This window comes from Ambystoma mexicanum, chromosome 1q, assembly GCF_040938575.1.
Source record: "Ambystoma mexicanum isolate Mex_15411 chromosome 1q, UKY_AmexF1_1, whole genome shotgun sequence".
In the NCBI taxonomy this organism is placed as follows: domain Eukaryota; kingdom Metazoa; phylum Chordata; class Amphibia; order Caudata; family Ambystomatidae; genus Ambystoma; species Ambystoma mexicanum.
In genome coordinates, this window is record NC_090922.1 from 1,299,109,279 (window position 1) to 1,299,136,980 (window position 27,702).

At 47.4% G+C, this 27,702-nt stretch overlaps 1 protein-coding gene across 3 annotated transcripts in view; it reads right to left on the reverse strand.

Annotated features, from left to right (window-relative positions):
* ACOT11 (acyl-CoA thioesterase 11) overlaps positions 1 to 27,702 on the reverse strand; it is a 1,040,268-nt gene that overhangs the window by 782,414 nt on the left and 230,152 nt on the right. For 2 of the 3 annotated variants that reach the window (XM_069642125.1, XM_069642126.1), the window contains exon 2: positions 10,150 to 10,276. The exons of the other annotated variant lie outside the window; for it this stretch is intronic. The gene's annotated coding sequence lies outside the window, so the exon portion shown is untranslated. The remainder of the gene's footprint in view (positions 1 to 10,149; positions 10,277 to 27,702) is intronic. 3 annotated transcript variants of the gene reach the window in all.

Sequence of the window (27,702 nt, forward strand, 5' to 3'; positions counted from 1 at the left end):
TGCCTTGTGTGGGTACCTGGGCATACACTGTATTGTGGCTGGGCACATGCAGGCTTGTCCTGAGTTTGGTTTCGATGCTTGGGTAGCAGACATCCACACCCCTCCTGCTTCCGTTTCCATGGGCTTGCAAAGGGTGTGCCCAAGTGACAGCAAATTACACGGTGACATTGGACTCCCATGAGCTGTTGGCCAGTCCATAGTCAATACTGTGTAGACATTCATAGTGTTCATTGTTGTTGCACCTAACTATGCATGATGGTATGATATGTGCCTCTACTTACATATGTTGCTCATGTTTTGCAGGTATTTCACACAGATCTTCACAAGGGCATACTCTCTGGAGTCACACTACATGTCGGTAGATGTGCACTGACACTTTTGCATGGCGCCATCACTGTACATCTGGACGGTGAGGACATACCAGCTGAATCAGGTAATGAGACTACCATTGATTACATGCAATGTGTCTTGTTTGGGTGGGCTTCAGGGTGGGTTGGTGTGTAATTTGATAGAAATTACTCTTACACAGGTGTGTAGTAGTGGCTCCAGGGCGGTTAGCTGCTCAAGTGCGGCTATGTTCCATTTGGGGCACTGCTATTTGAGACACTGGTGTCATGTTGTGATGGCCAGTTTGTTTGCTGTCACATACCATGACATGGTGTCCTCAGTGGCGGGACTGTGAAGGGAGTGGGTGACATGGCAATGTTGTCATGTAGTGAATCGCCTGTGGCAATGCATTTTAGATTGATGGAGTTGTGTCTTTGCGTTGTGATGCATAGCTGGTGTATGTGTAGCTAGGGGTGCACACTCATTGTCAAGTAATTTTCAGACATTGTCAGGTAGAGTCATCATTGATTGTCAGATGGTATGTGCCAGAGCAGTGTGCACTAGCCAGCACTGTGATTCCTAGGTGAAGAAGTTGGCCACCAGTTGCGTACGGGCTGCCTCCCCCCGTGCCCTTTCCCCTCCCATGCGCAGCGGGCGTGCATGTGGTTGTGGATGTGGGGGCACCACCATGTCCACGGGCAGGCCCCGGCGTGTTGCAACGTTGTGCAGGACACATGCTGCCACTATGATCCTGCACACTATTCGGGGAGCATATAACAGCTGCCCGCCAGAACGGTCAAGGGAGCGAAAGCGTGACTTGAGCACTCCGAATGTGCGCTCCACTATGCCCCGTGTAGCAATGTGGGCTGTGTTGTACCTTACCTGGGGTGGCGTGGTGGGGTTCCGGATTGGGGTCATCATGTGGGGGCTGATAGGGTAGGCACTGTCCCCTGCGGAGGTGGTGATGGGTATCATTAGTGGTGTTGTGTCATGACCCAGTATCTGACATGCATGCATGTGGAGTGGCATTCATGCTCACCAAGCAGCCATGTTTCTCCATGCTGGCCAGCCTCTAGGTCCCGGCATAGGGTAGACATTCTGTAGATGAAGCTGTCGTGGGTGGACCCTGGATAGTTGGCATATACTGATGTGATGATTCCCTTGGCATTGCATACAACTTGGACGTTGATGGAATGCCAGTGCTTGCGGTTTCTATAGATGTGCTCTGTTGCCCTGGGTGGACGTAGAGCCACATGTGTGCAGTCAATTGCACCAAGCACTTTGGGGAATTGAGCCACACCATAGAATTCCTGGATGCACGTCCGCCTTTCTGCATGAGTCCTGGGGAGATATATGTGCCTGCGGACTGATGGCCGTGCAGTGATGATGTTCAAGACCTGGTGTAGGCAGCGTGACTGCGTGGCCTGTGACACACCACCCACTATGGCACTTGTCCGCTGAAAGGATCCAGTGGCCAAGAAGTGCAGTACATTCAGGACCTTCTGCAGGGGGCTGAGTGCTTGGGAGCACAGGGTGGGTGATGTGAGGTCATCCTCCCACTCACTGACCAGGTCCAGTATGATGTGTGCTGGAAGCCTGTACCTCCCATACACCTGGTCATCAGGCATCCCGAATAGGCTGGTTCTGGGTGTGAATATTCTGGCCCTGACTCTCCTCCTCATCCTCCTTTGGTAGCCCACTGCCACTGCTGCTAGGAACGGTATGTTCATCCTGGCATCTGGCTTGTTTATTGAAAAGTGCGCAAATTAATGCCTTGCGCGTGTAGTAGGCAGCGTGTGAGCCTCGCACCCCTGGAATCGGGTTCCCACTCCAATCGCGTGTGGAAATTCCCACGCTGCAGGCATACAGGTGCGCTGACGTACTTGCCTGTGTAAGTGGCCGCGCGCCCCTGAAATACACGTACATAGGCCAATGGCGTGTAAGCGCACTTTTGGGCAATTACACGCGATGAAATACACGTACATAGGCCAATGGCGTGTACGCGCACTTTTGGCCAATTACACGCGATGAAATACACGTACATAGGCCAATGGCGTGTACGCGCACTTTTGGCCAATTACACGCGATGACACTCTGACGTGCAGGATTTCCACGTGTGCTCCGTCTTCACGTGCTGAGTGGGGAACGCCCGTGCGGATCACGTCAGACGCGCTTACGCGATGAGGGACTCTGGTCCAATAGAATCGCGTATGCGTGCTGACGCACTTACGCGCTAAGGGCCTTTCCTCGGATTTCACGCTGACGTGCAGGAATTTCACGTGCCAAATCACTCCGTATCAAGCTGGCCACCCGAAAACACACGGAACACCACGCTCCTGCCCCGAAGGCCGAGTTACTGCCCCCCAAGTGCCCTGAGCAGCCTCCCACGTGCTATCTGCTGCTGCCTGCCTGCCTGCCTGCCTGCTGCCACCGTGCCCTGCCATTTGGTGCCTGCACATCAGCCATCTGCAGGGGTCCAGTTGCTGTGTCCACCCCTGCTGGAACTGAAGACTCCCAACTGGGATTACATCGCTCCACAGCCCAGCCCCAGGACCCAGTTGCCCACCCACACCTGCCTCTGGGGTTGCCATGTCGGGCACTTCTACATCTGGCACCAGTGGCAACCCCAGGCCAGAGGGGCAGAGGGGCACCAGCTTCACTGCCACCGAAGTTGGTGTCCTGGTGGAGCATGTCCTGGGGCAGTATGATGCCCTCTTTGGATCGTCCCGCGCCAGCAAGGAAGGACGGGAGAGGATCTGGGCCGACTGTGTGGTTGCCATCAACGCGGAGGGGGTGGCAACCCGCAACGTCTTGAAGATCAAGAAGCGCTGGGAGGACTTGAGGTCCAGGACCCTTGTGAAGGCCCGGCGCCTCGTGGAGGGGGGCCGGGGCCACATGAGTTCCATCCAGAAGAGGGTCCTGGAACGCGTACGCCCAGCGCTCCACGCCCAGATCCTTGAGAGGGAGACCCGTCTGGAGTTGAGCGGTAAGTGTCCAAGCATCACTGTGTGAGACAGGGCATGTTGCGGTGTGCTGGTTCTATGATACTTGCCTGTATGTGTGCCATGTGCCATGTATGCATGTATGTGTGCTGGGACATCATGGTAATGCATGTACGACCAGTGATGTGTGACCCACATGGTTGTTGCATGTGTAGAAATGCGGCATGGGGAGCACTATGCAGATTTGGGACATGAGAGCATGCCAGTCTCTGTACCTGGACATGGATGGGGGTGAGGATGGGTGCTGATGCCAGGTACATATATGGTAGCCATGTCTGTGTGCCTGACCTGCATGTCTGTGACTTGTGCATGCCATGGATGCATGACTCATGTGTGTGACAATGCACAGATTCAGTGACGCACCCACCTTACCCTTGTTTTGCCTGTGTTTGGTGTGATTGTGGCCAGATGGATGTGACTGAGGTGTAGTGTGTGCATGCGATATGCATGAGCCATGATGCATGTGAGTTACATTTCATTGAATGTTTCAAGAGTCAATTGGACATGCATGGAAATGTGCATGGCATGCACCATGCCTGTTACTGTGTGTGTTTTGCCTGGACTGACCCATGTGTTGTGGAGGGACATGATGGAAGTGTACTTTGACAGGGGTGCTCATCTGCTATTGCTTCCTGTCTAGGGGACCATTGTACAGTAGCCTGATGCTTGTGTTCTTTGTCTCCCTCTACGCAGCGGCTAGTGAAGAAGAGGGCGGAGACGGCGCTGTGGAGCAAGGCGGCGGGGATGCCCCCACGGCTGCAGCGGAAGGGGTGGGTGAGCCCCCACAGGGGCCTGCTACGGCGGGAGACGGTGAGGAGCCATCCAGGTTGGTGGTTTGCACAGAGGAGGAGGAGGCCGACACTGGTGCACACATGGGCCCTGGTGGGAGCATCCCTGCTGGTGCAAGTGGTGCAGTCCAGGGCCAGGGGCAGGAGGCAGCACAGGTCACCGTGGAGGGGCCTGTGCATGTCGCTGTCCCTGACCCTGTGAGTGCACCACCATGCACCAGCAGGGATGCCCCGTCCCAGGCCCGTCCGCAGGTAGAGGGGATGTCCATGTCAACTGACTCCCCTCCACCTGCGGCCGTGGGAACCCCTGGCCGCGTGGAGCAGGTCCTGATTGGGGTCGCGATGCGCACGGCTGTGATTCGTGATGCCGTGCGTGCTTCCCGGGAGGAGCACGCACGTCATCACGAAGTGCACCGTGCCGACGTGGCCCAATTGGGATCGGCCATGTTCGGGGGGTTCCTGCATGTGTTGGCCAATCTGACGGCCCTCTCCTCCTCTGTGCAGGCTATCCACCAGTCGTTCTCCTTGCCGTCTTCCGGCCCAGATGCCACCATGGCCCCCTGTGGACCTGCCCCGACCAATGCAGCCAGCTCGGTGGGGATCCCATCCCTGCCACAGTTGGGAGTCGGAGGTCCAGCAGGGGTGGACGACACAGCAAGTGGACCCCAGCAGATGGAAGATGTGCCGGCATCATCGGGCAGGGCACGTGCACGACGGCGTCGGTGGTTACCATCAGCCTGGATGCCGTCGTGCTGGCAGAGGCAGTGGCGTCGCAGGCAGCAGCGGGCTCGACGTGGGAGGCATCATGGCTCAGGGCCATCAAGATCGGAGGGGCAGGCATCGGCCGGAGGGCAGGGCAACCCTGGCATGGCGGTGTGTTCCGTGTGGGAGGAGTTTGGCCAGCGGATAGGTGCGGAGCGGCAGCGGGCGGAAGAGGAGCGGCTCGCCATGGCCAGGGCGGAGATCTCCATGCATCAGGCATTGAGGCGGGCTGAGTGCCTCGAGGAGGCTCGCAGGGAATTTGGAGAGCACATGGGGTTGTCCCTGCGAGACCTCGGGGCCAGGACTGAGTCCCGCCTCCAGGACATTGACGTGGAGTTCGAGGATGCCCTGGCCAGCATCACCAAGTGAGCCGCAGGACTAGCCCGCTGCCTTTGTATATAGTTTTTTAGTTAGTTAGTGCTAGGTTTCCTTTATTTAATTTATTTTTTTTGGACCGCTTGGACAATGGCCACTTCTTTGTACATATTTTTTTAAATAGTTAGTATTAGGTTTTATTTGTGGTGTTGGGCTCATGGACCCTTGAACAATCCTGTAAATATAGTTATTTTTTGTGAGATAAATTTTTTAACTTTCATATTGGTCACACCATGTCGTAATGGTTTATCTTTCATTTCATTCTACATGTGTTTACTTTGGACAAAATCTATTCATTTTTCTATCCTTTGTTTTTTGGTTTCTCATTTTTGTTCCCGGACATGGACCTTTTATTTGCTTTACCAGATAGTTGTCAGAGTTTACTTTATTTTTATTTTTTAATACATTTTAATATTATCTTACACTTGTGTCATTTTTTCTTTGGTTTCTTACATGCCATGATATGGGTTTTGACATTGACTTGCACCCATTGTGTATGTGTGTGTGGCGGACATGTGTTCTTTTGCTTACTTGCCTTTGGGGTTGTGTCATGTGATTGCATTCACTATGTGGGTGCATGCAATCCTTGCCTGGGTGTTTGTGCTGGGTATGCTGGTCATTACTGCCATTATTGTGTATCGTCAGGACCAGGGGCCAGGGGGACATGGGTGGGGGCCTGGTGGAGGGTGCCCCAGGTGGATGGGGGGTTGGGGGTGGTGGGAGACATGGGTTGGCCATGGGTGGGGGCCTGCTGGCAGGTTGCCCACAGTGCTGGGGGTGGGGGTGGTGGGAGACATGGGTTGGCCATGGGTGGGGGCCTGCTGGCAGGTTGCCCACAGTGCTGGGGGTGGGGGTGGTGGGAGACATGGGTTGGCCATGGGTGGGGGCCTGCTGGCAGGTTGCCCACAGTGCTGGGGGTGGGGGTGGTGGGAGACATGGGTTGGCCATGGGTGGGGGCCTGCTGGCAGGTTGCCCACAGTGCTGGGGGTGGGGGTGGTGGGAGACATGGGTTGGCCATGGGTGGGGGCCTGCTGGCAGGTTCCCCACAGTGCTGGGGGTGGGGGTGGTGGGAGACATGGGTTGGCCATGGGTGGGGGCCTGCTGGCAGGTTGCCCACAGTGCTGGGGGTGGGGGTGGTGGGAGACATGGGTTGGCCATGGGTGGGGGCCTGCTGGCAGGTTGCCCACAGTGCTGGGGGTGGGGGTGGTGGGAGACATGGGTTGGCCATGGGTGGGGGCCTGCTGGCAGGTTCCCCACAGTGCTGGGGGTGGGGGTGGTGGGAGACATGGGTTGGCCATGGGTGGGGGCCTGCTGGCAGGTTCCCCACAGTGCTGGGGGTGGGGGTGGTGGGAGACATGGGTTGGCCATGGGTGGGGGCCTGCTGGCAGGTTCCCCACAGTGCTGGGGGTGGGGGTGGTGGGAGACATGGGTTGGCCATGGGTGGGGGCCTGCTGGCAGGTTGCCCACAGTGCTGGGGGTGGGGGTGGTGGGAGACATGGGTTGGCCATGGGTGGGGGCCTGCTGGCAGGTTCCCCACAGTGCTGGGGGTGGGGGTGGTGGGAGACATGGGTTGGCCATGGGTGGGGGCCTGCTGGCAGGTTCCCCACAGTGCTGGGGGTGGGGGTGGTGGGAGACATGGGTTGGCCATGGGTGGGGGCCTGCTGGCTGGTTGCCCACAGTGCTGGGGGTGGGGGTGGTGGGAGACATGGGTTGGCCATGGGTGGGGGCCTGCTGGCAGGTTCCCCACAGTGCTGGTGGTGGGGGTGGTGGGAGACATGGGTTGGCCATGGGTGGGGGCCTGCTGGCAGGTTGCCCACAGTGCTGGGGGTGGGGGTGGTGGGAGACATGAGCAGGTGTGCAGGGTAGTTCCCTGTGGTGTGTGCTGCCTGCAGGGGCCGTGGAGGGTGTACAGGTAATGCCTGGGAGCTCACAGCCAAATCGCGTGTGCAACTTCCCGCTCACCCCTCAAATCCACGTTCCCTGCCATATCGCGTGTGGAACTTCCCGCGCGCCCCAGAAATCCACGTACCCGGCCATTTCGCGTGTGCAACTTCCAGCGCACTCCTGCAATCCACGTACCCGGCCATATCGCGTGTGGAACTTCCCGCGCGCCCCTGAAAACCACGTACCCGGCCATTTCGCGTGTGCAACTTCCCGCGCACCCCTCGAATCCACGTTCCCTGCCATATCGCGTGTGGAACTTCCCGCGCGCCCCAGAAATCCACGTACCCGGCCATATCGCGTGTGGAACTTCCCGCGCGCCCCTGAAAACCACGTACCCGGCCATTTCGCGTGTGCAACTTCCCGCGCACCCCTCGAATCCACGTTCCCTGCCATATCGCGTGTGGAACTTCCCGCGCGCCCCAGAAATCCACGTACCCGGCCATATCGCGTGTGGAACTTCCCGCGCGCCCCTGAAAACCACGTACCCGGCCATTTCGCGTGTGCAACTTCCCGCGCACCCCTCGAATCCACGTTCCCTGCCATATCGCGTGTGGAACTTCCCGCGCGCCCCTGAAAACCACGTACCCGGCCATTTCGCGTGTGCAACTTCCCGCGCACCCCTCGGATCCACGTTCCCTGCCATATCGCGTGTGGAACTTCCCGCGCGCCCCAGAAATCCACGTACCCGGCCATATCGCGTGTGGAACTTCCCGCGCGCCCCTGAAAACCACGTACCCGGCCATTTCGCGTGTGCAACTTCCCGCGCACCCCTCGAATCCACGTTCCCTGCCATATCGCGTGTGGAACTTCCCGCGCGCCCCAGAAATCCACGTACCCGGCCATTTCGCGTGTGCAACTTCCCGCGCACCCCTCGAATCCACGTTCCCTGCCATATCGCGTGTGGAACTTCCCGCGCGCCCCAGAAATCCACGTACCCGGCCATTTCGCGTGTGCAACTTCCCGCGCACTCCTGCAATCCACGTACCCGGCCATTTCGCGTGTGCAACTTCCCGCGCACTCCTGCAATCCACGTACCCGGCCATTTCGCGTGTGCAACTTCCCGCGCACTCCTGCAATCCACGTACCCGGCCATTTCGCGTGTGCAACTTCCCGCGCACCCCTCGAATCCACGTTCCCTGCCATATCGCGTGTGGGACTTCCCGCGCGCCCCTGAAATCCACGTACCCGGCCATTTCGCGTGTGCAACTTCCCGCGCACCCCTCGAATCCACGTTCCCTGCCATATCGCGTGTGGGACTTCCCGCGCGCCCCTGAAATCCACGTACCCGGCCATTTCGCGTGTGCAACTTCCCGCGCACCCTCGAATCCACGTTCCCTGCCATATCGCGTGTGGAACTTCCCGCGCACCCCTGCAATCCACGTACCCGCCCAGCCCATATCGCGTGTGGAACTTACCGCGCACCCCGGTATGCACGCACACGTTTATTTTTTCTCTCTGCGCGTGTCTGTGTTTGTGGGTACCCCTTTGTACGTCATTTGTCCAGGAGGGCAACAGTATTGTACATTGGTCATGTCTGTATATAGGTGCTATTTGTTGGCGCGCCTTTTAGCGCACATTTCTTGCAGGCGCAGACACGCTACCGCCTGCTTTCTTGTGGCGGTCGTGTTTGTGCCTGTTTGTGCCTGTGCGCTGCTTTGAGCGTGCGCTTTTTTGCCCTATTCTATTCCATGAATACGTGTTGTATGCGAGCGTGTGGGCGTTCCGCGCACTTGCCTCCTGAACTTTCCCCGTGCCGCCCACATTCTTCCCCATTCCGAGTGTTGTGCCCCATTTTATTCCCCATTCCGAGTGTCCCGCCCTGTGTTCCGCCTACTTTAGAGCTGTGCGCTGCGCTCGGAGTGATGGCGCAGTGGCCGTGGCGCACGACGTTGGTTGACCTGTGCGCCGGCCTGCGCCGCGCGTTTTTTCCGCGCACGTCCTCTGCTTTTCTTGCGCAGGGACTTCCATGAATCGACGTGCGCTGGTTTCCCTGCGCTTTGCGCTGATTTTCGGCGCAGCGCACGCATTGGCCCCTCTGCGCCGGGATTTTCGGCGCACATTTATTCCATGAATCGGCTTGTGAATATATTATGGATCAATGCATAGGTTATATCGTTGAATTGAATTGCCATATTTGTTGTGAAAGTGTGAGGGTCAGATTTCCTTTAGTTTATTTTCGGGCAGGGAAATCCTCATCAGGGTAGGGATTGTGAGACGTTCATCCAATCTTTTTATTTAATAAAATGGCTAAATCTCTTTACAAAGTAGTCTGCCTCACATTTCTGACCCTCACAAGTGGCAGCAAGCAGTCACTTTGTATTGTATTTGTATTTTCAAAGTTCTCTGGTGTAAATGTTTCCACAAGTTGGTCTGAGCAACTGCAGAGAACAAGCCTCAACCGACTGGGTGACTCGGAGGTTGGGGGTCATTATCCACCCTCAGGATATTTTTTCTAAAAATAATAATGGGTCACAATGGTGAATTTTACAGCAAAGTTTTGAAAATGTTACAAGCAACAGAATTTACAAACCAGATCTGTAATGGAGTGTGTAAAATATGCCACCATTACCACTGTAGAACACATTTGTATGCAATTTGTTGCCCGATTTCTGTCCCCACTTCCCCATCAGCGTCCATGTCTGCCCTTCTGGGTCAGGATCTAACCCCATTAACCGTTCAGTGCCCAGTTCTGCCTCCATGTTTGCCTCAGTGCCCATTTCAGTCCCCATTTGCCCTTCATTGCCTAATTCGGTCCCCATTTGCACACCAGGGCCAGCCTGGGCACACTGTTTTGTCTAGAGTGGTCAATTGTGTCCTCTCAGTGCCCTGTTCTGTCCCAATATGGGTCTCACTGCGGACAACAATGCCTCTTGCTACATGTCACATCCACTTACTTCCCTTCTGCATACAGGCACAACCATGCACATGGACACAAACACGTGTGCACTTACCTTGTTTCTGTCCGGCTGTGTCTGCTATTTGGCTACCACTGCTCCAGTCCTTCCCCTACAAAGGCAGCATGCATGGGTGAAGGTTCACCAGTGCTGGGTGAATCCTCTTCTGGGCAGGGCTGGAAAACTAGCAAACAGGGTACAGGTGAACATGTATACATCTGAAAACGGCCTTGTCAATATTTGTATAGCCAAATACAAAGATTAAAATATCATTTAATTTGACATAAAACAGATTGAAAGTTCTTGCAGTAGAGGATTTGTGTATTGTATTGTTCCGAGATACACAATGCCACAATTATAAGAACAAGTATTCGAACACGTGCCTTGTCATTCAAGACTCAACGCGAAGAATTCTGGACATTTACTTTGCATATCCTTGCACCTGAGGGGATCAATTATTTTATGAATTGGGAAATCTTTGAACACTAAAATTGACCTTCAGTTTCCTGTGCAGATTCTCTCCTGAGCTTTCGGAATACTTTTTGTGACATGTCACATTTCATGAGCTTCTTTTTAATTTTATGAATTATTTATAATTTTCAACTTCGTTACAGTTGCCATTTATTTGCACACAGAGTATGCAATTTTTTTTTATCGTCTTCCATAATCCATTGCAATGAATACAACCCTAGTGCTTTGTTTCCTTACAATGCAACTCGCTTAAAGAAGAGATTAATATCACATCACATTTTTCAACACTGATCATATGGATTAAATAGATTCTTGGGACATAAATATCAATAGAAACACGAGCGTGGACACAGACTTAAGAAAAGTTTGGAATCCACATTTTCAACCAGGCAAAGAATTACCCAGCACTGGGTGCCGTCCTTCCCACCCGGTCTTCAAGTTTTATAATCTGTGTAGCCGGGACAGCCATCTCAGTTGATGGCCCACCACAGGGTTTATGCTAGAGGCAGGGTTTTGCAGGCCCTTATTTTGGTGCGTGCATACATGACAAAAGTATCACCGCGTATTGCCTAATATCGAGATTGCACGATGCACACCAGTTCATCTGTCTCCCCATGGAAAATACAAGACCCGGCGGGAGAAGAGAGAAACCGGCCGACCAGAAGAGAAGAAGCCAGAGACTTCCAGGCAGTGGTAAACCTCAACAAACAGAAAGACAATCTGAGCTGTCTACGTGCACGGAGCCCCCACAGCAACTGCACCCAAGAGTCCGACATGAAGTGCTCTGACCCACAGAGCCACGTTGTCACCCATGAGCACAAGACTGCTAGCTGCTACCGGGCCACAGGGTGGTACGTTTGTGGGTCCGGCATTCCAAGTGTGTGCCGGAAGCATCTACATGAACCAGGACACAAACTGCTGTAAATAGTAGCAGGCAGCAATTGCCAAAACCCAGCAGAGGTACAGTTTAAACCCCCATTTATGCCTTTACTCACCTGTAACAACTACCGCAGAGGGAAGGAAGCCAGCAGTTTGCCTGGGGAAGGAGTGTGCAAGATTGTGAGTGTAGAGGAAGGTGTTAGAGTGTGAATGATAGAGTATGGAGTGCATGATAAGGTACATGGAAGGCTGGAAGGAGGGTGATTGAGGAAGAAAGGGCAGTAGATTTGTACCGAGGTAGGGATAGTAGTGTGGAAAGGTGGGTTGTAGTGTGAAGAGGGTTAGTGGTGTTCAGAGGGGCACAGTAGTAGAGTGTAGCAGTCATGTGGAGAGGAGATCAGTAGTGGTGGTGAGAGAGGAGTGTAGTAGTAGAGAGTAAGATCGAAGTGTGGAGGTAGATTATAGGCCAGACCAGAGAGAGTCAGTAGGAAGTGCAAGGGAGAGAAAGGAGAGCTGGTGGGTGGAGTAGGAGGGAAGAAAGAGAAAGAGAACAGGAAGAGAGTTAGACATAGGGAGACGAGCAGGAGGGTATGGAAGTAGGAGACCTTAGGACAGGGCCCATACCTAGACTGTTCCCAGAGGGATCTAGAGGTAAGGGATTTGCGTCTAAGCCATCATCGTCAGTTAGATAGCTATTACAGAGTACAGTGTTACCGATCTCTAGTGACAATCCTGGGGTTGAAGGAAGACTAAGTATGGTGGCACTAGGTTACCATAGAGGGTGACGGCCATTGGAGAGTCCGTAGAATGATAAAATCCCTTGAACAAACATTGGGTTGGTTTGTTCTTGAGGTCCTCTGTTATAGCAGGTTGAGGTGGGCTCAGAGCTGAGCCCACCCCAAGTCCAAGAAGAAAAGGCAAAGGAAGGGGGGGGGGTGTTCCCTGCATCTGATCTTATGGGGCACAGTGAAGGCTGTGAAGTCACCATCATTGCAGCTTTTTTTTCTAAGACGCCCTGTTAGTGCTTCTCATCGTCAATGGCAAGGATCTCTAGCATGCGTTGACCCATTCACAGCACTGTGCAGAGCAACAGGGACGTCTAAGTATTTGTTAATGTGTTGCAAATACAAAGACTGTACATTAGAACTATTTGAATTATTGAGAAAGCGCAAGAAAGACACTCGCTTCATAATAAAAATTGGAATTACTTTGCAAGCAACCACACAGGCCAAAAAAGGAGAGGGTCTGAAGGGGAAGCCTCCCATAACGCACCAGCTGCCATTGATTGGTTATCGGTGGGCAGTAATCATATCCGGAGATCAAGTGAAATGGACTTTCCATAGTCACAATCACAACCACAACCGATACACGTTTTACATACCCTGTTATCCTTCAGTCTACAAAATGGCTCATCGTACGGCAGGCTGAACTAAGTCGATATTACTTTTTTGTTACTGAATTTGTACTGGAAGAACACGGTCTCTATTCAAGCACTTATAAGTATTTATCATGTATTAATGTGGAAAGGTAAGCTAGCAAGTAGTATGGGTTTTGGGACAGTGGAGACAGAAAGCAGTACAGAGAAGAGAAGCTCCAAAGGAGCTTTGTATTTTATTTCTTTATGAAGGCGCTTTTGCGAAACACTGCACATTATTATTATTATATTTATTTTATTTATATACAAGGAGGAATAATGCTCTTTTGATCAGAAAATAACATACAATTGGATAAGAAAGCAGATTTGATGGGAAGCAGTGCGATTCTTACAATGGGGTGAGTGCGAGTGACATTCTTACCAGGTTGTGGAGGGGAGTAAATGGAACAGTCACCAGGGACAATGCCTGGGTGGGCACACAGATTACAACCAACATTAGATATTTATAAGTGCAGGTAGGCGTACAGCCAGCTGTGTTAGGGTTGTGACCATGATGAAGTGCTAGAGTGGAGGTAGAGAAAGTGAGGGACAGAGGCGGACTAGAGCGAAGGAAAAAAAGTTATCTAGAATGCAAATGACAGGAAGGTTAAGAGGGTAACTGAGGCAAGGAGGTAGGCTTTTAGTTTGGTTTTGAGAAAAATCAGCGTGGACTGCTTTTCGGACGTCTGGGGAAGAATTTGATGCAAGAGGAGCAAGACGAGAGAAAAAACAGAAGCACAGGGTTCAGCGAGGTGCCATAAGGGTAGTCTGGGAGGCAGAGAAGAAATTACGAGAAGGGTTGTAGAGTTGGAAAGGAGGATAGATAGTGGTGCTTTACCATGGATAGATTTGTGAACCAGGAGAACAAATGTAATTCTGACCCGGTTTTGCATCATCACCCATCCAGCCTGGTGGTGATGGTACGTGGAAATAGGTTTAGAGTGAGGGAGTTCACAGAGTCCTGGTTAATGATCTTGTCAAGAGGGCATAAACCATACTTGGGGATACCAAAGGGGAAGCTGGCACAGTAGTCCAGTTTAGAGAAGACAAGAGTGTTGTAACGAATCAGAGGATGTCGTCCCTTCTCGACTAGGGCGAAGATCTTTCCCATGGGGCCCAGGCGGGATGTCCACAGTACAATAGTCCCCCTGAGGGTGGTACACCCAGGGAGGATCACATGGGGAAGGAAGCCTCCTATGGGAGTTGGGACGACTGTTCTCAGGGAACGCAGAATCCCTGCCAATTACTTTACACTAGACTCCCTTCCTATAACCTTAGCAACAATCCCTTCCCTAAGAGGGTAGGGTCATGAGTTATAGTCATCCTACCATTTCCCTAGACACTACTAGGACTATGAAGAGCACAACCGACCCAAGGGAGATCAAGAGTAGAAATAATGAGGCAAGCAAGAATAGGGAGGAGTCAAAAGATATATATTTGACAACCACTGAGACGAAGATGTGCGAAGGAATGCAGAGCGTCACACAGAACCAACATGAGCAGAGTAAACAGCTTGGAATAAGTACTGGGACGAAGAGGAGGAGCAGAGACATGGAGAGTACACCTAAGAGCCACAATGAGCAGTCTAGTTGTTGCCGGCTGCTCATTGGTCAATGTAGAGTAAAAAAAAGATTCAGGAAGCAGTTGTCTAATCCTTCCTGGAGGAGTTGCAGGTGACAGCACGGTAAAGGAAGCAGACCAGGATGAAAAGAGGGGAGCTGGAAGGACCAGGACGTGTCCAGAGCGGAAGGACCAGAAGACGAGCAGTTTGATTATTAGCCCACCCATTGACTGCCCATTGCCATGAAAATCCCTATGGCCATTCCGACCCATTACCTGCCCTCCCACCCATTTCCTGCCCCTCCCCACCCAAAACACTGCCTCAAGGGGAATCGTTCAGCTCGCTTTAAGCCATACAATCAAACTTTGCACTCACATGAGCGCCAGTGGTTTAACAAAGCAGTATTCGGAGAGTTAATGACTTAATTGGCCTTGTAAGCAAGCTACTGGTGTAATAAAAATGTCTAAACCAAGTCTGCCTTCACATGATTTATAAGCAGTATGCGTGTCCTTTACTAAAGGATTGGCAAAACCAACAGTTTTGGCTTGTGTATAAGTATTAGGCAAATGCCAGGCACTGCTTTCAGATGCCCAGGTACTCGCACCATTTGGCAAGTGCCTTTTCCATGCCTACTTAAAAGGCCCACTCTGTTGGCATTGCCAATGCCTGTTTTCTTATTCGGATCAACAGCGCTGTACCCCCACGTGCCTTTTATCAAATTTGAGGGGTTTCACTGGGTTTGTCAGCAGGCTAGACTCCTCAGTAGAAACGACGTTCCACTTTGTTGAAATATGGGTGGGAGGGTTGAGCAGACTGTCAAAAAAGCTGCAAGGGGAGCTCCTGGTTTATGTGCATTAATTTACACCCTGGAGACCTTGCAAATATTAAAAAAGATGGATGGATATTTTTAGCGTGCTCGGGTACTGTGAAAGCAAGTGTCTGGCCTCATTAAAATATTCAGCCTCGCTCAACTGTCACATTTTAAAGCTGTTGACGGATGCAGCCCCGGGTCACCATGGCAACGGGAGCAGCGGCGTAGGTGACAGTGTTCTTATACCATAGACCCTTGACTGACCTGATTTTTGCAAAAGTTAAACATTTAAAACCCCTGCACAGCACAATGAAACGTATCACTCGTAGTGAAGTCGTTACAAGAGCCGTGCGTCAGGGCATTATGAAAATAATATTAGAAACACTTAAAGTAATGGGACTGCCCACGCCTGGCCAGACGGCTGGCACAGGATGAACGCAATTGTCTCATTCTAGCCGCTTCTTACAGATACGTACAAACTAGGTTTGCTCTAAGGAGCCCTGGGGTGAAAGGTTCCTTGTATGGGGGTGCCCTAAACGTACGGGTTTGTTTGCAGGGATCAACACTAATAAAAACACACCCATAAAAAAACTATAAAAAAAAAAAAAATTAAAAAAAAAATACTACGTACTGGTGCAAGTGCAATTGGCACAAAGGCAAAAACTGCCCCATGCAAACAAATATATATCTTAATACATTAACAATATTCGCAGTACTTGTCCGCGTCTTCTGCACAGCTGCAAAAATACACTGAAAGATTGTTGTTGGGACTGGGGGAATGTTTGGCTTCGTGCTAATTGCACTTTACAAGGTTATTAATTGATGCTCTATTTTCAGCTGACTTATTTAATGAGATGTTGTTTAACATTTGACTTTTGTCAATGCTTGTTCCCTTGCAATTTGGTCTTACTCGACAGGCACTGACGAAACAAAAAAATTACTGTCTGGCAATTTTTCATGTCAGGGCCATCTGGGAACATGTGATCAATGGACCAGGTTTGTCCCGTTTAAACAAAGGGTTGGATGAAGGAATGCATGGAGTCCTCGACATGGACAGGATTGATGATTCTATTGGCAGCACACAGAAGAACTCGTCACGTGGTACGTTAGTTGGACACATGCATCGAGAATGAAAATTTGTGGTAAAGGTTTGAAATGTTTTTAGTAGGGTGGGAATTCTTTCTGGCCAGGAGGGCCTGCTCTAGAAGATTCCCGTTTGGCGGGTCAGGTTGTTGAGATCCGTTCTTGTAAGCGGGCAATGTATCTTATTCTTTGTCTTTCAAGACAAAGTGCCTTCTGGTTTGCCACTACCCTAAACTGACGCGTGAGCTTAATTTATCCGACACTGGTATTGGGAGAGTAACCACAAATATTGTTGTCCATCTGTCATAGAATATTGGGTAAAGGGAGCGGACAAGAAATGGTACTACAGTGCAAATTGCTAACGGTCATGACACTACATTCTGTATCACCAAATGTGGGGGAATCAGAGCAAATGCAAGTGTTAGAAATTCCAACTTGTGACCACTTAATTATAGACCAAGTAACTGGCTCATCAGTCTCAAAAGAGTGCCACTAGTAACTGGATTCAGAGGCGTTGCTAGGTGGGGGCCGAGGGGGCTATAGCCCGGGTCTTTTGGTTGTAGCCCCGGATAGAAGCTAAGGGGTTTCAACCAAAAAGGCTAGCTAGCCCACAGTCTTGAAAGTCCCAAAATTAGCGTAGCCCTGGATCTTTTCCAGACCTAGCAACACCCCTGCGATTCAGGCATCGTCGTTCCCTTCCATAGGAGCTAAGGTCCACATCCTGCAAGAGGAATCCTACTGACACTGGTTTGGGTGCTGGGAAGGGAAAGACTTGCCCAATTATAGGATTCCCCTGACAACACAAGTGATTCTAGGAAGTTGGCTCTGTAGAAGCGGATAACCTTGCAACCATCAGGGATATGAAGTGGCTGGTAACTTCCTTTTTCCGTCAGCTTGGCCTGAATACTCTGACATCTCTAGCGTACCTGAAGAGTGAACAGCGGTGAATTTCACATGCCAAACTGAATCACTTGCTAAGTCAGTTCCTAACTCGTAAAGTTGGCTTCCAAAGATGATGTTGCACTCCCACACTTTAAAATTATGTCTTTTTCTATTGCACCAAGCCTGTGCAACCTTTCCCTACAACAATAGTTGTTGTTTCCCATATTTTGATATGAGGCAAAATCCAAGTTTTGCCAGTCAGTGAACAATACTTTATTAGGATAAACATATCCATAAAAGCAACAACAATCAAAGATTATAAAAAAAACACATATATATATTCTTTATAAAAATAGCACAACAGTTAAAAATCTTAAAAATCAACATTCACATAAGTACAAGAATCTTTTCCCTTCCCAGATCCTCACAAAAGGGACAAAGAGCACACATGCGCTACCCAATGTTACTGTCTGATACCAGATATAATCTCTTAGAATTAATTGTGGCAGCTATATGCCCCTTCTTTGGATGAATAATGAAAAATAATGAAAGTGGCAAGTGCAAGGCAGCAAAAAGAAATATGATCACTGATCTACTCCACCCCTTATATAGATGAAATTAACAAATTGCCCTGATCAGTAGGAGTTACAATGTCTAAAATGGATTTACTTTCCAAGGATAAAATGGCACCACATTGGAATATCATCCTATGCCAGCTAGGGCTCTCCTCATTTTTTATATTTAATCATTCAGTTTCCTTCGTTGCACTTGCCAAGCTTGATGTATACAAAGAGACAGGGCCAAGCCAGAATTGGCGTTTTTACACTCAGCGATACCATTTAATGGACTAACAAAGTATACGAAGATGGTATTTCCATAAGCATTCGAAAGTCCCAGAGTCCTCTTAATCATATGGTGGTCACACAAACGCATACAGAGCTGGATATCACCTTTACATGGAAAAAGGCAAGAGGTTCTTCTTCCACTTTAAACTCCATTGGCTGCAGGAACACAGTCTTACCCCATTATCTAAAAGGCCATACATTGGAAGCGAAAACGACACTTGCTCAAACACTGGGGGGCAGTTCTCCTTGCTGAGAAATTACATTTCAAGCAGGGCCATGTTGTTCAACCAATCAATGTATTGCATGTAATCTAGGATGTGTCCAAACATTTACACGCATAGCATCTAATGATTTAAACCCAGCATTAAAAAAAACAAGTAATGCTATTGTAAAGAAATGTTAGATTCAAATGCACACAGGTTGAAAAGGAAAGGATAGGTTGTTTTCACACCTTCCCTGCGCAGTAAGCTTCTTCGCATGTAGAGCGGTCTTCATTTCCCAAGGTCATAAGCAGACTCACGTTTTTTTCCAATTACAATGTGTATTAGAATCCTCCTGGCAGTCACAGTCAAATTATTGCTTGCAGTGAGCGTAATGACCTACCGCATTAAGAAGAACACTGTGTACCCGTTTGTTTGGAATGAAACCTGGTCAGAGGTTGCTACATGTTTCTCCAGCCTCCATGCTGTGCTAGCGTGGTAAATAGGTTAACCATGAGTTACTTCGGCCTACTTGTATACATACATTGGAACCAACACAGAAATATTCCCCAAGCTTCAAAAGGTGCTATATCCAAATGTATCCTAGTGCGTCGGCAAGTGCTGCAAGTTTATCCTGTTGCCGAGGAGTGAAGTGCACCGCAATCTTCTGCCGTGCCCATCAGTGCTTCGATTGACTTACCTGGACCAGCTGGAGTAAAAGCCTCACGACCATGCCAGCGTGTGCCTTGGCAAGTGCTGCAAGCGTGTGGCAGTTGATCGCTTCGGACTGGTAATAGGCCCATAGGCGAACCAAAAACGCAAAATGCTGGTGTAGGCCAATTCTTTTGCTCAAAGGGGGCCACTTTTTTGCCCAATGTGGGCCAGTTTGATGAGTTGCTTCACTATGCGACGAATAGTTTTGAGCAGTGTTGCTGAATAAATATTCTTTAAAATGCACAATTAGCATCACATTTTATTAAATAAAACTCCCCCTTGGGTATTATTCAAACCGTGGCAGGAATGAATTGCTATTTGCAACTGTTGGTCACTTTTACACTGGTTCCAAAGGCAATTTTATGGCCCAGTCCGACCCTGGCATTCGAGCCGTCTGCGGCTCGGCACCAATATCCTTCAAATTCAGATTGATGGACGGGATCTAGTTGTTGCCCGGTGAGATAAACTTGATCGGAGACTACGGTTGATACTTTTTTCAAAACCGAGACAAAATCTCAACTTAATAATCTTTGCCCTGTGGAGTCTCTCTGACTAAAGCATTTTCTATACCAAACGCGATAGAAGCAAATGTGATTTCTGCTATACGGTCTATACAGGCTACCCCAGCAGGTGTACTGAGACCCAGGGATTTGTTTCTGTCCTGTGCGAAAGCAGTGCAATCTATTTATTATTTATTTATTTTGCAGTTAGTCAACGCATTTAACATATGACAATTCATTATTTCTTATATTCAGTATTTTACAAAAAGTGTTCCAAAATATTCAGTCATGTGTGTGGTGGTTAAGAATCATGATTATTTACACTGGTATTCTTACACAATTTAGTTCATTGAGCAGTTTCAATAGCTGGATAGACAGGTAGATTTCCTTCCCAGCCGATAATCTCATCCAAAACTCTTGCGTACTGCTCCAGTCGATATTATGTACTGAACTGGCAAAGTATTTCAATCTTAAATTCAAGGTTGTTTTGCATGTTATTAGCAAGTGGCTGATGTCTTGTGGGAGGCCTTCTCCGCATAGGTCGCATTCTCCCATGTACAAGTCTAATTTTTCCAAATTCTTTGGGTTTCCTTCGTTTTGTCACATTTAATCAGAGGCGCAAAAGTTCTGCATGCCAGGCGGGGTCAGGGAATCGTCTTATATGGGGCAATATGTATTTGGTGGATTTTTCACTCACACACGTTTATGGTTTTGCAGCATTTCATATCACAGAACGCTGCTCTGATGAAGCTCCATTCTTGTTTTCTTACTGCAGGTTTTGTCTTGTCTGGGTTTGTTACTTGTTCTTCCCTCGATGTGCAGCTTTGAGTTAGAATTCTTTCAGCGTGCTCTTGGAGAGGCCTCAAATATTCACTTTTGTTGGTTACCATATGCTCCTCCAGATCTTCATATGTGGAGCATTCATGGGGATGGATGATCAATCCATACAGTGCTAGTAATTTCCAGTCAAAATATGCTTGTAAGGATTGTAATCCTAGTTCCTATCTCAGCTGGGCAATGGGGACAGCCGAGGGGGGGGTCTTAGCGTTTTTTACATGACCCCAATGATATGTCCATGCCTTGGGATGAATTTCCATTCAATATAGAAATGCTGGTACTATTGTCCCTTTATTGTATTTTATTATTTAAAAAAGAAAATTGTCAATTTTATTTAACTTTCAACAATTATAATCAAAATGGAAATAACACACAGCATCTGCATTAATAAACATCAAAACTATATACATTCTAATTACCCCCAAAAAATCTAAATCACACCCAATCTTAAAACAATAAGAAATTTACCCCAGATCTTGTTGAATAAAGGAATTTTCTTATCTCTCCCATACAACACTCTTTCCATCTCTGCCAATATATGCATTTCTGTAATCCACATCTCAATATTGACCGGGTTAGATTATTTCCAGTGTCTCAATATCAGTTTCTTTCCAACCATTGCACCCCGAAATAGCCACTTTCTTTGAGATACAGACAAATCTCCCAACATGTCGTCACTTCCAAGCACAATGGTCTTGAAATCAATAAAAATATTTTCTTCCAGTACAGTTTCCCAAATTTTGTCGAATTCAAACCACAAACCCCTCACTCTTGAGCAATCCCACAATATGTGCCCCAATGTACCAACATCATATACACATGCCCAGCACTCCGAGTTGTCACTCAATCCCCTCTTCATTAGTCTCTCGGCTTCCAATATACTCTGTTTATGATCTTAATTTGACAGGATCTATCACCCGACCCCAGTGAACACAACTTGACATTCTCACAGATACGGGACCAATGATCTTCCATAATGTCCGTCCCTATCCTCTGGCTCCAAGCCAACCATAAAGAATCATTTCCTTTATAATTAGACACAATCAGTTTATAAATATAGCTGACCTGACCACAGTCACTCACTTCACGTTTCCACCCAAACATGTCCATATTAATCCCGTCATTCACATTCACCTCACTCACTGCCTCCTTTACCTTCCGATAGTCTGCCACAGAAATTAGATATATCAAATGTAGTCTGTACTTCCTTTATTGTATTTTATTAAAGGTAGCAACGAGAATCTGCATACAGCGCCAGTCATTATTTGAGTTAGCATATGTATTGCGTTGCTTTATTTTGTATTTCTAGTGCACATTATTTCATAGTTTGACTGGTTATTTGAAAACCCAGATATTTTATAGTTTTTACAACTGGGAGGACCCGACTATATATTTGCCAATTGAATTTTGTTTAGTCGTTTACCAAATATCATTATATTTGATTTTGCTGGGTTAATCCTTAGACCATTTTCATTAGCATACATCTCCATTGCTTTTAAGAGGTTCTGTAGACCAATTGGAGTGTGGTCGAGTAGTGCTATGTCTTCTGCATATGCTAAGAAGTGGATCGGACACTTGCCTACTTTTGGACATGGCAAGATATAAGTATTGAGATACTTTGTAAGATCAGTGAGGTAGAGATTGAACAAGCAAGCTGCTAAAATGCATCCTTGGTGGACTCGGTTTTCAATTTTTTCAATTCATATTCAGCCTCACTTGAATGGTTGTCCGGTCATGCAATGTGATCAGGATGGCTAGTAGGCCTTTGGGTATCCCCCAGTTCCTTAGCATGATCCATACTAGATCAAAAGCTTTTGTTAAATCTATGAGAGCCATATAAATTGGCGTTTGAGTACTCATAACACTTTCTTCCTTGATAATGCTCAATAGGAGTCCATTAGCCAATGTTGATAGCCCCTTGCAAAAGCCCGTTTGCTGTTTTGATAGAATTCCTTTTGATTGAGCCTACATTTCGAGCTCCTGCAATGCCAAGCTTGAAAAAAATGTGCTGTCACAGTCTAGCAAGGCAATGGGGCGGCAGTAGGCAGGGTCTGTTCTATCACCCTTTTTATAAATGGGAATCACAATAGCGCATTTCCAGCACTCTGGCAGGGTTGGGCAGGAGATTATATTTTTGAAAAGGCCAGGACCACGTAATTCGGTCAGTTTTAAAGATTGTATTGGTCAGGCCATTTGGGCCGGCAGATTTTGATGTTGATGATTTGGTAATCAGACCCATCACTGCTCTGTTTGTAATTCCCATCTTGCTTCCCTGAATGTGTTGATCAATGAAGTATTGGATTCTTTCAATTGGTCTGTATAGTACTTGCCTCACATTTTTTCAGTGATTGTTGCTGATTGTTGTTCTCTTTGAGATTGCGTCCGATTATTTATAATGGACCAAAAGTTTCTCGCATTTATTGGAAGTAGTGCTTGCAACATAGGTTTGCGGTCCCTCGCATTGCAGGCATTTCTGTGGGCTCTAGACCAGTTGCGATGTGTTACGAAGCAACTTTCAAAACTACTTTGCGTTGGACCTTGACATTTTAACAAAGATTTTTAGTGAGGTCCTTTTTTGATATAGGTCTTTTCATCAAAATTATGTGGGTGATTTTTTTCTATGTGAGCAGTCTGATTTGTGGGGTTTCCAAATCCCACACGAATTTGACAAAGCTGCCGGGCAATAGGAAATTCTGTTTTTTTGCAATCAGAGGTGTCTGCTATCAGGCTTCCAAGCTTTCTATTCAATGTGGTACCTTGCTTGTTGAATCGCAGAGCTCAGTTTCCTCTGAGATTGACTTGGAGCTTGGTTGAGTATACCTTTTTTATCGCTTCCTTTTTTATACCAAAGGTTGCTTGCAGAGCACTGTGATCACCATATTTAATTGGTTTTGCAATTAAATGTGTACAGTTATGAAAGAGGCCTTCAGATACAGCTAAATAGTCAATTGTTGAGGAGGTTCTCCCATTTCCACAGTCGTCAGGTCACCTACGATGTTTCCATTTGGGATCGTTAAGTTCCAATCTTGGAACGTCTTTTGCCAGAGTTCTCCATTGTGTTTGCTTATGTGGGACTTTACTTTTTTCCTGCTGACGGTGGAGCATGGGGCATTTAGATCTCCTGCAACAATTATAGCATCTTTGGGGTTGGTTATTTTTGTGTCAGTAACAATCATGTTTATTTCTTCGATAAATGAGGGTAGATTTTTACTCACCGAGTTCCAGTATATATTTATCAAGGTTAGGCCTCTTATTGTGGACCCCCAATTTATACTGCTTCTCACTGCAAGTATTCCTGGAGTGGTTGTGCTTATAAATTCCAGGTCATGTCCAATAGTATTTCGCATAGCTATTGGTAGTCCTCCGGAGGGTCTTCCTCTATTGGGACAAATGGTATATTGCTCAATAATTGTGAAATCTATATTCATTTTTTTTTCCAGCCATATCTCTTGGAAAAAGATGTAATGATTATGGAAAATATGTAGTGTTGCCTCTAAAAGACGAGGATCCCCTGGTGTTCCAACTCACAATTTTGATGTCAGCTTTTCCTAGAGCAAATCTTCATTTTCTATATGTATATTTAGTTTCTCCTCGTCCGGAATCACTATGTTGGTTAAAGCTATTGAAGGTATCATGTTTTTCCCTCTGCTTCTTTTCTTTTTGATTGTGTTGTTTTGCAAAAAAATGGGAGGGATTCTTAATGTTTTAGCTGGTTCTTTTGGACTGTCTATAGTTTGGGAACCTGTACTTTTTCTCGATTTACAATGTGATTTGCGGGCCTCCTGTCTTTCAGAGTCTATTATTTTGTGCATGGATCTCTGATGTGTCAGATTTGTCATTCATTGTATTCATTTCAGCACGCTTATTTAATACATTGAAAGAATTTATTTTTCCCCCCCTATTTTTTTCTGTTGCTTGTACTTATTTTTTGTTACTTTCGGAGCTACTTTCTGAGTAGACGCCACTATTATAACAGAATCTTTATTTTATTTTTTCTTAGTGGACATCTTGGGTGCTGGAATATCGTCCTCTGATTGTTCTGTTTCCGAGTCCTAACGTTTAGCTTTCACTCCAGGTGCATCTTTTGAGGTCACATTATCTTGCCTGACGGGCCCTTCATTTAAATCGACTGATTTTGTTTCACATTCCTTTTGAGATTTTTGCTTTGATTCCATCTCAAATTCCTCCAGAACCGATGCAGACAGAGGGGTGTCGTCTGCATAAAACATCTCCATGTCTTTTCCCTCAGCACCTGATGTTACTGCTTGGCTGTCATTTTTTTGCTCTAGCAACTCCGATTTTATTTCTTTCCACATTTGTATATTAGATGTTTTCAATTCTATGATATTGGATTTTAAATAGTTTAGGTTTACTGTGTGTTCATTAGCAATCTGTTTTATAAAAAAATCACAGGGACTTTTAGTATGTTATCCAGTCTCGTGTTTAGACCAACAACAGAGGCTTCACACCCCCCGCCCACTTATTTTGAAAGCTCCATTAAGATACCGAAATAGATGTTTACTTTAGGTTGACTCCTTGAAGTCCATCAAGGATATTGCTGCCGGTCAGATGCCAGCTTCAGCAGATATTTCTTTTGCCAGGTTCCCTAATTCTCTGTCAATTTATGCATCGAAAACAAAGACTTTTGAGCCTTCAGTATTTACCTATCGGCTGTCTGAATCGCATATAGATCCCGAGTTGTTGCCTGTATTAAATATCACAGGCCCTTTAGACTGAGGGATGATACTACAAGCATTGAACATTACATTACATTCTTTAGTAAAGTCTTATGAGAAACTACAAACTGATCTTAGATTGCAGACTGATATGTTGAGTGATGTATATATTAAACTTCATTGAGGGCTTTATGTGTGTTTTTCGTTTGTTTTATTACTTGTATTGTGCACCAGACCCGTGGGTATCAAGACGCAGAGCATAAGAGAACTTACAGCTTAGGTACATGACAGAATATTGCAATACATATGATATTATATAAGACAAAGAAAAGGAAACATACAATGACATTCATTAAGATAGCTAATAATTACAAAATTTACATGGGGAGCGCAGAAAGGTGGGTGTCAGGGCAGGCCTAATTGTCGGAGTCTTTGAACCATCTTATTATGTTCTGGCGGAACTTTAGGTAAGATTGATCTGCTCTCAATGTAGGGGGCAATGAGTTCCAGAATTGGACAGCCTTAACCAGGAAACTGTTACCCCCCACTCTTGAGAGCTTGAATCTTGGGACTAGGAGGCAATTGGTGTTGGGTAATCTAGTGGTTCTAGTCGAGGCTTTCCTGGTGAGTCTCTGTCAAATAACAAGGTGCCGCATTGTTCAGGCATTTGAATGTAATTACAGCGACTTTTAGCTTCATTTTGTCATGAGTAGAGAGCCAATTATTAGATCGTCTAATGTCAGAGATGTGATCTCTCCTGGCAATACCCAGTGCTGCTCTCAGGGCATTGTTCTGGAGGAATTTGATTTTCTTAATAATTTGTTTATTCACCCCTATGTACAATGCATTTCAATAGTCTAATTTTGACAAAATCAGTGCTCTAGCCAGGGTAATACAGCTGTTAGACAGGAAGGGTTTACCTGCTCTACTCAATTTACAAGTATATGCTGTGGCCGAGGCTTATTGAAGGAAAGGGTAGAGTCCAGGTAGAAGCCCAAGGTTTTCACCTCCTTAGCGACGGTGATAATATGGTTGTCAATATTAAAAGCAGAGTATTTAGTGCTCAATTTTTGGAGGGTTGAGGTTCTGCCCAGGATGTTGATCTCAGTCTCATCATTCAGACATAGTCCATGGGTGGCCATACATGTCTGGATGATGATATACCCTATTCACCAAGGCTAAATCCTTGTCATAATCACCAGCATAGTTAGTGTAGGTGATACCAAGATCATCCAGATCATCGTAAAGGGGCTTTGTGAAGATATTATAAAGGGTAGGTGAGACACAGGATCCTTGAGGCACTCCGCAAGTGATGGGGATAGGGTATGCAGCTGCAGTGGGAGGGAAGACTCTCATGGTCCGATTACTTAGAATGGATTGTATCCAGGTTATGGCTTCTGCTGAGGAGTGGGCGGTCGTGTCCAAATGACTACATAAGACCCTGTAGCCCACAAGGTCGAATGCAGCCGACAGGTCCAGGAGGAGGGCCAATTTCCCTTTATCCCCGAGTTCGTCAATCTGGGCTTTCAGATCTATTAAAGCTGTTTCGGTCCCATGATGAGGCCGAAATCCATATTGACGTGATTCAGTAAAAGGTTAGATTCCAGGTGTTTTTGAATTTGTGCATAGGGCATTTTGTCAATTTTCAGAAGAAAAGGCACTGTAGTAATCGGGCGGTAATTTGTGAGTATATATGGATCTAAAGTCTGTTTTTTAAGTAATGGGAGTACCCAAGATTCTTTGAGGTTAGATGGGATAATGCCTGATGAGAATGAGGCATTAATGAGTTTAGTAATGAAGGGGGCCAGATCTCTGGCTGCATCCTTTAGGAGTTGTGCAGGGCATTGATCCCCCTGACAGAGGGTTTGAGAGATAGAATAATTTATTCGGTTTTGATTGTGGTGACTTTAGAGAACTTAAAGCGGGTGGATCAGCAGTATTATTGGGTAGAGCATGATCGATTACGGTAGGAGGGGTGGAAATTAATGAGGCTTTTTTCTTAGAGATTTTTGTTTGTAGGGTTGTAACTTTATTAGCTAGTGCTTGCTGTATGTTATCAAACCAAAGTTTCTTTTATGCAGGTATCTGGCACTGGGATAGGGGCTTCTATCTCTTTCAAGATAACAAAGAGCTCCTTCATACTAGATTTAGCTTGTGAAATTCTGGAATTATAGGTTTCACGTTTCGCTAGGAGTATTTCACTTTTATCGAGGGCTGTTATAGTATTAAGGTTGGTCTTGTTTTCCTCAGATGGAAGTGATCTCCAGGATACTTCACAATGTCTTTTTTTTACGTAATTTCTCAAATATGGTGTGTACCATGAGTTAAGGTGGGCTTTCGGTTTACTTTGTCTCATTTTAAGTGGCGCTATTGCGTCAAGAGATGTGGTCATAACTTGATTAAATTCCTTGACCATTGCATCAGGCCCTAGGTTTTCAGGGAGTGCATTGAGAGTGGTGGAGAATGATGGGGAGTAGATTGTCAGAGGTAATATTCTTTTTGTTCCTTGTGGGAATGGGTTGAGCTAGCGAGATGGGCATGGAGATAGGTTTTTCAGTGGCTAGGGAGATGGATACTAGGTAGTGGTCTGTCCAGATCTGAGGGGATATGGAAGAGATTGAGGCGTTGCACTTGTAGTCTGCCACCCAGTCAAGTGTTCTTCCTTTGTTGTGAGAAGAATGAAGCGCTCTCTGTGTGAGGCCTAGTTCGATTAGAGTGTTAGCCACGCTAATGGCAG